The following is a 12,271-nucleotide window of genomic DNA, read 5'->3' as shown; positions in this document are numbered from 1 at the left end:
AGGATAGAAAGCCTATATTCTCAATTCTTGCCATGAATGTCTCTCTTTATTAATTGCTTCTCTTTATTACTTGTCTTTTTTAAATGCCTGCTTTATTTACTATTCTCGCCCATTTAATTTCCTTGCACCTTTTATCAATCAAACCCCCTTGCATCTTCACAGCCAATAATTGACCACTTTATTGCAATTCCTTGTGAGACAACCCGGAGTTTAAATACTTCGGTTAATTCTTATTGGGGTTTGTTACTTGTGATAAAAACAAATTTAATTTTATTTGAGGATTGACTATTGGTTTGGACTATACTAACAACGGAATTATTTTGTGGAATTTCGAACCGGTATAAATCCTCACATCAGGCACCCAGGTATAACTCATACTCCAATTCTACTAAAAACCTGCCTAAAGCTCGTACTGACTTAAGCATCGGAGTCTCTTGCAGGTACCACCCCTTCGATGATCGAGGACCAGAAGCATCTCGAGCTCCAACAAGTCAGGCATGGCAGCCTTGGCCAGACCAAAAGATCTCATCCGAGATCGACCTCCCTGTTTCAGGTAACCCTCGGAACATTGGCGCCGTTACCGGGGAATCTGAAAGTCATCCCATCACCATGGAAAATAACCCTCCTAATGACCTCAACTTGGGATTAGAAGAAGGAACGCCATTTAAGAACACGAATGCCACACCAAACTCCCTAAAGGACACACACCAATCCAAGGGAAACAAGCAGACTACTCAAAACACAGAAATTTTAGATGCCATTTGTGAACAGCAGGATCGCCTCAAACATCTCGAACAATAAATCGAATGTCAGCGCGAAGCCGAGCGAGATCGCCGGAGAGAAACAAGCCGGCGTCGAGAGCTGGAAGACAAACTCTTGAAGCTCGAAGCCAACCTCAAAACTAAAATCGCTCGGTCCAACTGCGAAGATAGCCCCACAAGGACCAAGACCCGTTCACGAAAGAAATCATGAAGGCTAAAGTCCCGAAGGACTTCAAAGCCCCTAACATGACCCCATACGATGGTACGTCTGACCCAAGTCATCACCTCAGCAACTTCCGGAGTCGGATGTACCTCACCAATGCCTCAGACGCGACCCATTGCAAAGCCTTCCCGACCACCCTGACCAAGACGGCGATAAAGTGGTTCGACAGCCTACCACCAAGGTCGATCAAAAGCTTCGGTGACCTCGCCAAGAAGTTCTTAGCCAGGTTCTCTATCCAGAAGGACAAAACCAAACACGCTCTAAGCCTGCTAGGGATTAAACAAGGAGATCGGGAAAGCCTCTGCAGTTACATGGAGAGATTCAATAAAGCATGCCTTGACATACAGAATCTTCCTACAGAAGCAGCGATTATAGGACTCATCAACGGTCTACGGGAAGGACCCTTTAGCCACTCCATATCCAAGAAACACCCAACATCTCTGAACGAGGTACAAGAACGGGCAGAAAAGTACATCAATATGGAGGAGAACTCCCAATTAGGAGAAACCTCAAAGACCAGATTCTCCTACCCACCTCGGGACAAGGATAAAGAATCTAGGAAAAAAGAAGACCAACCTACAGAGAAACCCAGAAAGTATCACAACTACACCCCTCTTCAAGTGTTCCTTGTGGATGTTTACCGAGAGGAGGAAGTCAGACAGAGTATTGCGAATACCACCGACGTCCCAAACAACCCCACTAGCTGGAACCTCTACGTTGACGGTTCATCAAACAAAACCGGAAGCAGAGCCGGAGTAATCCTAGAAAGTAATCAAGGAACCCAACTCGAGCTCTTCTTAAAATTCAAGTTTCCTGCCTCAAACAACCAAGCCAAGTACGAAGCCGTACTGGCAGGCTTGAAGCTGGCTAGAGAAGTTGGAGCTCAAAAGCTTACCATCTTCAGCGATTCACAGGTAGTCACCTCGTAGATAGAAGGGAGCTACCAAGCTAAGGATCCTACCATGAAGAAATACCTAGACAAAACCAGGGAGCAGTTAGGAAAATTCATGGGATATGAGGTTCGACATATACTTCGGGAACAAAATGCCCGAGCCGATGCACTTTCAAAACTAGCCAGCACCAAACTAGGGGGCAATAATAGAAGCCTCATTCAGGAAACACTACAAAATTTGTCAACTTTGAAAGAGCAGAAGGTCCTAAACATATCGGACTAAGACCAAGAACAAGGGTGGATAACTCCCATTATCAACTACCTAATATTTGAAACACTTCCCACAAACAAGAAGGAAACAAAAAGACTCATAAGGGAAGCACAGTACTACACCATAGTAAATGACGTCCTATATAGGAGAAGGATCTCAACACCCCTCCTCAAATACGTCCTGACCTTCGCTACAAGGGAGGTCCTGGAAGAAGTTCACGGTGGCATGTGCGGCAACCACCTCGGGGCGCAAGCTCTTTCCAAAAAGGTACTCCGAGCTGGTTTCTACTGGCCGACCTTATAAAAGGAAGCAACAGAGTTCGTCAAGACATGCCCCCAATGCCAGAAGCACGCCAACTTCCATATAGCACCACCTGAAGAACTCATCTGTGTCACTTCACCCTGGCCATTCGCAAAATAGGGACTCGACCTCCTTGGACCATTCCCTCAGGGATCAGGACAAGTCAAGTTCCTCATTGTAGGAATAGAATACTTCATAAAATAGATTGAAGCATAGCCATTAGCCGATGCCACCGCCCAAAGAAGTCGGAAGTTTCTATACAGAAACATTGTCATAAGGTTTGGAGTCCCATGCTCCATCACCACAGACAATGGCACTTAGTTCACCGACACGGGCTTCAGGAACTTGGTAGCTGATTTGAAAATCAAGCACCAATTCACCTCCGTAGAACACCCACAAGCCAACAGACAGGCGGAAGTCGCCAACAAAGTCATATTGGCCGGGTTAAAATGGAGATTGCAGGACCAAAAGCAGCTTGGGCTGAAGAGCTCCCGCAAGTCCTATGGGTATACTAGACAACGCCACACTCCACCACTGGGGAATCACCTTTCTGACTTGCTTACGGGATGGAGGCAATGATCCCCATAGAGGTGGAAGAAAGATCCCCTAGAGTGATTCTCTACAACGAAGATACCAACTTTTAAACACAAAGGAAAAAGCTCGACCTACTTCCAGAAGTCCGAGAAAAAGTTTGGATTAGAGAGGAAGCGCTAAAGTGTCGAATGGATTTAAGGTATAATTAGAAGGTAATCCAGCGAAGCATCGCCACCAATGATCTCATCTTAATTCGAAATAATATCGGAGCAGGTCGGTCAGGAGAAGGGAAGCTAGCAGCCAACTGGAAGGGGCCATACCGAGTTACAAAGGTAATAGGAAAAGGTTACTATAGGGTGACCGACCTCCAAGGGTGAGAGCTACCAAGGTCATGGCACGCCTGTAACCTAAGAAAGTACTATAGCTAGAAAAAGATCTTAGGCCAAGGTGCACTCTTTTTCCTAAAAGGTTTTTTAATGAGGCGCCAGACCGAGATCTAAAGGCTGCTCGAGCTAGAAGGGTAAGCACTCACATGTCCACACTCTTATTTATATTTTTACTTGAATAAAATTTGTTGATTCCCTAAAAAGTTTCCTACCAAGACGCATTAATGTACGCTCATAAACGCAAAATTCATCGCCCGATTAAGAGAGGTCGGGAAAGTGAAGCGATAAAAGCTCGAGTTAATGCAAGAAGTTATAAAAAGTAACCCATATAAAATAACCTGACAAGGTCAGACTAAAAATTGGATTACTAAAAATAACTTGAGAAGTCCCGACAGAGAAGTCGGACCAATGAAAGGATCACTGAAAAGGGACGAACACCACACAAAGGCAAAAAAAAATTTTACAAGCCCTAAAAAGGGACGCTACTTAAAGCAGAAATACGACTTCAAAGGCAGGGCTAAGAAGTCGTCCAAATAAACTAAAAAGAAAAAGGTTCCGCATGAGAATACTACCTAAAAAGTTATTTGGACCCTGACTAGGAAGCCCGGATAGCAAATCATAAGGTCAACATAAAGTACCACCAAAAGGTCGCATCCTAAGAAACACTTAGCCAAATATACGAACCATGCAAGGGTTGAAAGAACAACCTAAAGAATACAAAGAACATCGCCAGAAGCTAAGTCGGCATATCAGCAAAAACAGGAATTAAAACATTAAAAACTTAAGGGCTGCCCAATGGCAACCCAAGAGTTGAACGTGTTTTGATTAAAGGCGATGGTTGCTAAGAAGCAACAAGTGTCAGAGAAGTCATCCGCAAAAACTTACATAAACCAAAGTTAAAAAGGTCCACAGACCGGACCACCTCAAATACATATTAAAAGAGATATGAAAAAGAGAATTATAAAGGATCCAAGTTCGCCCCAGTAGCTGCATCCTTGGGAGAAAGAGGGATAACCGAGATCGGGGTGGCTCCAATAACTCCGTCCGGGCCGTTCAGGATCTCTACATCAGGCTCGGGCTCTAGAGGGACCACCGTGGTAGAAGGAGCTGCAGATGACTCAGGAGCTGCAAAAGCCTTAGCTGTCGACATTGGAGGAGGGGCCTCGTCATCATCATCTTCAGGGATAGGCACGATTTTCCCATCCTCCACAACATTGTGCATACTAAATAAAGAGAGGTCGGCATCTGGGGCCAGAACCCGGACTTGGGCCTTCAGATTTTCATACATGACAGTCATGCTACTTACCATATGGCCCTGAGATTCAGCATAATCATCGTGAGTAGACTAAAGCCTTTCCCTTATTTCCAACAGCTCACCATAGGTCCGGGTATAGCTCTCCTTGGCTTTCTTGGCCATGTCCTCAGCCAGGTTAGCAGCCGCCTCCGCCTCAGTAGCTCGAGCCTTCTCCTTATCGACATCAAGCTCCAATTTTTAACAGCCATGGCCTCAAACTCATCATTCAAAGCCTTAATCCTATTGTACTCAGACTTGGCATCCTCTAGAAAGGCCTTAGTAGCATGGACCGGAGATTCCTTGATAACCCGGGATAAAGCAAAACTAAGATTATCCATCCGGATGTTATTGCTTGATATGAAGTCAAGATGATGAAGGATTGACACATCGTCAAAAGGAACCTTGCCATAAGGGGCAATCAGCTCTATGGCAAAAGCCACAACATTAAACTCCTTATCATCCAGATTGTAAGGTCCAACAGTCCTTGGCTTCTTGGGAGGAGGACCAGCAGAAGTAGGGGAGGAGGCAACACCAGAGGTCGCCGGGGGAGGATCAGAAGAAGCTGTCCAAACTTGAGGGGTCGGGATAATCTATCTCGGACCCTGAGAATCAGATGCCGGCTTCTTCGGAGGCAGTTGTTGCGAAGAACCCTCTCCCGACGTCTTCCTCGACAAATTCTGGTCAGCCACCGCCTTTTTTGCTTTACGAAACATTTTCATCGAGTCTGAAGATGATACCATCTCTGAAAAGAAGCCAGGAAAACAGTTACACAGCAGAAAAGGACAAGATCACAAATAATAAAAGAAAACTTTTATGATAAAAGAGGTCGAAACCTACCTAGTTTGGAACGGAGGAGGGAAAGATCTTCTAGGAATCTCTTCGTGTCCAGGTGAGGAGGCTCCCCCAACGCTCCTCTAAAACACCCACAAAAGCCCGAAAAGAGTCGGCTCATCATTTTCATCCAGGAAGAAAGGGCGAACATCCTCAACAGCTCGGACTTTAAAATAAAAATTTTTAAAGTCCCGAAAAGAGTCATCAAACATGAAAAAAACCTTCCTCCCTTGGGTAGCCCAAAAGGAGATCTAAGAAGCCTTCTTCTTGGCCACTCTAGTTTGGTCAGCACAAAAATGTAAAGGAAAAGGGACTGGGAAGGACAGACACCTAGTTCTTGACACAGCAACTAGAAAATCTTTATAAAAGCCCAAGAGTTCGGATGAAGCTGTGAAGGGGCCACATTACAGTTCCACAAGAGTTCGGTTTCGAAAGTAGTAAAAGGAAGGGTAATACCTAGTTGGCTAAAGAAATAGTCATAGGCATAAAAGAAAGGACGCTCTGTCCGATCTAAGGGAGGGAAGCTAACCCTCTCCTCAGGGTCAGGCGACACCAGTTCATAGTTCTTCTCATCCTCCCTACACTCACAGATCCTATGAAATCTCCTAAGTTTCTCATAATACTCCAGGTTGGCCACAGTGACACACATCAACACTATAGAATCTAACCAGTCAGAGATACCAGGGGGAACCTTTGTAGACATCTCGACAATGTTTTTACGTGAAGACATAGAATAACTATACCTACAGTAAAAAAAAAAAAGAAAAAAGGGTCACTACCAAACAACTCGAACAGAAACAGAAAATGAATAAACAATCAACAAACAACAGGTATAGCAGCAAAAGGGCACCCCAGGATTCACAGAAGTAAAAGAATCATCACCAAAAGCCTAGGGACACCCTTTGGAGGCAACAGTACAGAATACAGAAGGAAAGAAATGTCGTAAAAACCAAAACCCTAGACTTCTCAACAAAAAACACAGTAAACTGAAATCTAGGCACCAACATTTCTTCAAATAATGAGCACAAAATAAAAAGGTCAAAGCTTTACAATAAAAAAACGACATGCAACATCACCGGAAGCTAATACAAGGAAGAATCACAGCTATCAAAATCAGAAAAATAAGAAATGCATAGAAAATACCAACCTGCAGCTAAGAAGAAACAATGATGGCAGCGCACAACGACGAGCCACAAACACCAAAATGCCTCAAAGCTTTGATCTTGAAAAGAAGGCTTGGAGCAAATTGAAAGAACTAGAAGGAGAGTTTTTCTTTTTTGCAGAAGGACAATGAACAGAGTAGATGAAAGCAAAGGAAAAACGAAAAGAAAGAAAACCCCTTTTTTTATTTCAAACAAAGAGGGAAACGAAACGGTAAAGGGAATAAAAAACCTAATCAATGGGCTTTTAAAGCACAGGTATGTTCCCAAGGAAGTTAAACGCACTCCGAAAGCACGTCGCAATTAAAAAGATAAAAACGCTTCACATTAAAGCAGAAGCAACGCCAGACTCGCACGAGGAAGAGCAACTCAAAACCAACCAAATCAATGCTCGAGCACAACTTCCCCAAAGATCGAAGCTTGAAAGCACGACCTCATGGGAAGATCGAAGCTCGAGCAGAGGCACTATTCATACACCGGTCTGAGCTATAGGGCTGGGTTGAATGAAGACAAAGGGACCGACCTCATGAAAGGTTGGCCCATCGCCGACCTCTTCGCAAAGAGCTCGGACAAACACCTCAGAGGCCTAAGAAGGCCCAGAGCGAAGGAACCACCGCCTACCAGAAGGCGGTTGGACAAAAGATAAAGATCTCCTCCCCAAAAGGTAAGATAAGATAACCAACTTATCTCAAAGGAAGATCATCAAGGCACTACTATAAATACAATGGGGCACCCAAGTATAACTCATACTCCAATTCTATAAAAACCTGCCTAAAGCCCGTACTGACTTAAGCATTGGAGTCTCTTGCAGGTACCACCCCCCCTCCGGTGATTGAGGACCAGCAGCATCTCGAGCTCCAACAAGTCGTGCACGACAGCCTTGGCCAGACCAGAAGATCTCATCCGAGATCGACCTCCCTATTTCAGGTAACCCTCGGAACAATAAGTAAAGTAAAATAAAGCATAAGAAAGACCATCCTCCGCCCTGTCACCATATCCACAAACTCACCGAGGTGGGTTACGACCTGCATCTAAAAAGCAACATCAATATATGGTATGAGAACCAGAGGTTCTCAGTATAGTAACAGTGCCCAATATATAAGATGTAAGGTTCCGGGATGCCAAAGGCAATCCTAGAACTTCACACCGATACAGATATTCAAGCTTAATGAAAAATAAATAAATTAAACCATAAACCATAAACAGGATTATCTAAACTTAGGGGATTTCTAACTAAAACTAGTCACACCGTTGTATCCCACAGCCTTCACCAACCTAACCTCCGTGCGATCCTATCGCCACCGCCTTCCGATCCTCCTTAACGCCAGTAAAACACATTTAATGCAACGAAGTAAAACACAAGTAATGTACATATGGAGCATGTAATTCAACTAGCATTTAGGCATGTTATTCAAATAGGCTTAACTCAAGTAATCAAAGCAAGCAAGCATATAGAAGATGCATATGATGAATGTCTATCATATTTGGCTTGTGATATCACTTGTCGGTTCAAAATGCCAACCTGACACAGCCCCGGGATGTCGCCTTTCTGCCACGACCAGGGTTATAGTGCCCTGCTCTCTCTTTCTAGTACCCATCACTTTATCTTGTGCCCCGTGAGTTGTAGTGCCCGACACACTCTTTCGGGTTATAGTGTCCGAGTTCACTCTGGCGGCAAAAAGGTTATGTGAGCGGGAGACTGCCACAGTCCTCACATCTCAACGTAGGCGGGAGACTGCCTCGGCCCCTACGCTAGCACTGCTACCTCGACAAGCGGGAGATTGCCACAGTCCTTGCCCAAGGCGCACAGCGACTTACCAATCATTATAGTTCAGTAATACAGCACAGCTCATAGCACAATTCCTTTATATTCATTCCAATCTCATCTTCCAACATCAATATCTCAAGTTCATCACCAACATCTCAAGTTCATCATCAATATCTCAAGTTCATCATCAACCCGGCCCCCATTAGTTTACAAGATGAACCACCCAACTGATATACCAAGCCTAAGTCACCGGCTTCTAAAACCCGTATATAAGTCCATTAAATATCAAACACAAACCCATCTATACTAGTCTTAGGCCTAAATATTAACCACAAGTTTTAAAGAGGAGTTATGAATGTTTGGAAAGCTAGAGAACCCTTAAAAGTGAAAAAAAATTATTTTTCTGTAAAACAGGGAGTATGCGTACGCATGCCCAATGTATGCATACGCATACGTAAAATTTTGCCCATCTCGCGTAGGCATACAAGAGTTCGCGTATGCATAGGTGCCAAACAGAATGGTATGCTCGCGTATGGGGGGTTCGCGTACGCATACCCCTCAAGACTTGAAGAATTTGGTAAAGTTGCAGAAATCAATTTTAAACACCAAACTTTAAACGTTCATAACTTCCTCTACAGAAATCCATTTTCATCAAACTTTATATCAATTTAAAGATAATTAAATGAACTTTAATTCAAGATAAACTTCAATCAATTTCGATAACTGAGGCTCAAGTTATGATCCATCAAAGTTTACCAAAAACTGGTTTTACCAAAAATTTACTAGGTTATCAAAACTTCCAAAATTCACAACCAAACCAAACCAAAACCCACCAAATCCATCACAAAACACTACCACATACTACACCTTACCATTCCATTGTACTTTCATCACTTCTACACTTAATTCACTCAACCCTTCCTCCATAATTCAACACAAATCTATAATTCTAATTCAATACTTCCATACCAATAATTCACACAATCTAATTCCTCATATACACCCTTCATCAATTTATAACATCATCATTTCACAATCATTATATCACAAGTATCATCCACACAATCAATACGCATTTCATCATCTACATTCATTACCCAACATCAATAATTCCCATCATAATTCATCAAAATCATCATACACCATCAATCCAATAAATTTCAACAACCAATTTAATCCTATCCTAAGGTCCACTAGCCTAAGTTTCCAGAAATATTACATATTACATAAAGAAAACCGAAACCATACCTTGACCGATTCCCAAAATATACCAAACACCAAAACGAAGCCACCAAGCTCGATCCAAATCCTCAAACCAACTCCAACAAACACCAAAACTCAATCTAACATCACATAATATACAAACATCAAACCTAGGATTCACGAAAATAATGAAACATAAGGGTTTAGTGAAACTTTACCTTACCTAATAGAATTAGGGGTAAAATCTAACAATATACCAATGCTAGATCACCCCTAAACAACAAAAACACAAAGAAACTCAAAAATCCAAAGCTATTTTCGAGTTTTGAGCTAAGGAAGAAAACCAGAGCTAGAGAAAGAGTTTATTGCCAACAAAACTTATTTGGAAATAATAGGGTCAGCAAGAGCTTCGCGTGGCCGCAAACAGCTCGTCAATTAGAGCTCCGTAGCTCAAGATATGGCCAAATGAAGAAGAAGGTGAATAGTACCCTCTCTTCTTCTCTCATGCTCGAACCCTCACTCTTTCTTGGAGGAGAAATGAGATGAATACTCATTAAATGGCCGTATATATGTTGGACCTTGGGTCCGGTTTGGACCTGGTCCAACCAGTTAGCATTTTTAGCCCATTTGGCCCACTTTGGGCCAAAACCTTTAAGATTAGCGCCCGATTTTTTATTCTAAATTATTTTTGTTCTTTCAAAATAATAAATTCAATTTTCAACATCTTATTTTTCTCAATATGCGGTACTGGATAGACAAGAGCCGATACTGCTGGCTTAAGCACCGGTATGCATTTTTATAAAAAGTTTTCGCAAAAGATATATTTTCCAACTCAGAAAAATTGATTGAAATCAAATTTCTCCTTTTTATTTTCAAAATATCATTTATATATTTTTGAACCTATTTCAGGCAATTAAATTATTATTTTATTGAGTAAAGTATTATTTTTGTCCTTAACGTTTGGGATAAGTCCTATTTGTGTCTCTAACGTTTAAATCGTCCTATTTGTATCCCTAACGTTTATAAAAGTGATTCAATGTTATCATACTATCAATTATACTAACAAATCAGATTATATTTTTCAATTATTCTCACTTGGATGCATTCATTTTCAATTAGACCTCACTTGGATGTGTTCGATTTTAATATTATACCCACTATTTGTGTTTAGATTCAATTATGTCCCTAGAAAAGTGAATTATGTAAATGTTGTAGGAATTAGTTTCAACTTTTGATGAGCTATTTTTTAGAGTGAATCATCGATTCTATCCCAAACATTTGTATTCTAACTTCAAGAAGAGATTTTTAAAACTCAAACTAAAGTGTTCATGATGTGTAATTGACGGCAGGATAACATTGAATCACTTTTACAAACGTTAGGGATACAAATAGGACGATTTAAACGTTAGGGACATAAATAGGATTTACCCCAAACGTTAGGGACAAAAATTATACTTTACTCTATTTTATTAAAGTGGTTAATCCGGTTCTTACATATTCCATTAGGCAATTCAAACAAAGATGAAATTCAAAACAACTAACCTATAACTTAAGGCATAAATCTAACCAAACAAACTAACAACCAAGGCAATATATATAAGAGTGATATCAAAGCAAGAAATTACTTAACAATGGCAACTCAATTCATTCTTCAACTATATATACAAGAGAATGGAAAGAGGTTACCATGGTGGGGTGTTTCCCACCTAGCACTTTTATTTATTGTCTTTAAGTTGGACAATTGGAAAGCTTTTTGTCATGGTGGCTTGTGCTTGTACTCATCCTTGAACTTCCAGCCATGTTTGATCTTCAAGTGGTTGTCAGAATTTCCAACCAATTTCACCAAGCTTCGATCAAGTTCTTCACAAGATATGTGATCACAAAGTTGATATTCATGTTGTAATCCGGGATCCCATATCTTATTTTCGCACCCGTCTTCAAGTCGATTACCATAGTTCAATCCGGGTGACAAGACTTGTGAATTCTCATTTGGGCACCAAGTTCTCCCCCTAGACCCATTCAATGTAGCACTATGCCAACCTTTGAATTTCAAACTTGATGATTCAACCAAAATGAACCTAGGATTGTATTTCCAACCACTACACAACTTTATCTTACTCTTCACTCCACAAAAGGCTCTAAGTTGACCATCCGTTTCAAGTAAGCCATATTCATGTGGAATAATAATGCTTAAGGATATGAGTTTTACCCACTCAAATGATAAAATGGATGGTTGCTTAGTGAAAGAGGCTCCAACCAGCTTTGACAAGGTTATTGCAACTCCCTTTTGCTCCTCCTTGATAACTTTCACCTCTTGACAAGCTTCTTTAACTTCAACCTCTTTCTCACCAATTTTTTTTAATTCTTCCCCATCACTCAAGTCATAAGTTAGAGGTTGAATGAGGTCTACCTTGACATCAAATTCAAATTCAATGGGGGAGGATTCATCAAGCTCAAAGAATTCATTTGCAGATGAAAATTCATCACTAGGAGGACTTGATGTGGGATCAATCATATATTGACAATTATGAGGAGCCAAGCCCATCAAGACTACTTTTACCATTGAAGTATGTCAAATAGGCTTGGTCAATTTCAACTCATAAATCCCAATCTAACTACTAATTGACTTAGTAATAGATTAGTGTCAA

The sequence above is a fragment of the Arachis hypogaea genome, chromosome 12 (assembly GCF_003086295.3).
Source record: "Arachis hypogaea cultivar Tifrunner chromosome 12, arahy.Tifrunner.gnm2.J5K5, whole genome shotgun sequence".
NCBI lineage: Eukaryota > Viridiplantae > Streptophyta > Magnoliopsida > Fabales > Fabaceae > Arachis > Arachis hypogaea.
The sequence above is the reverse complement of the archived record's forward strand: the minus strand, read 5'-3'. Positions refer to the sequence as shown.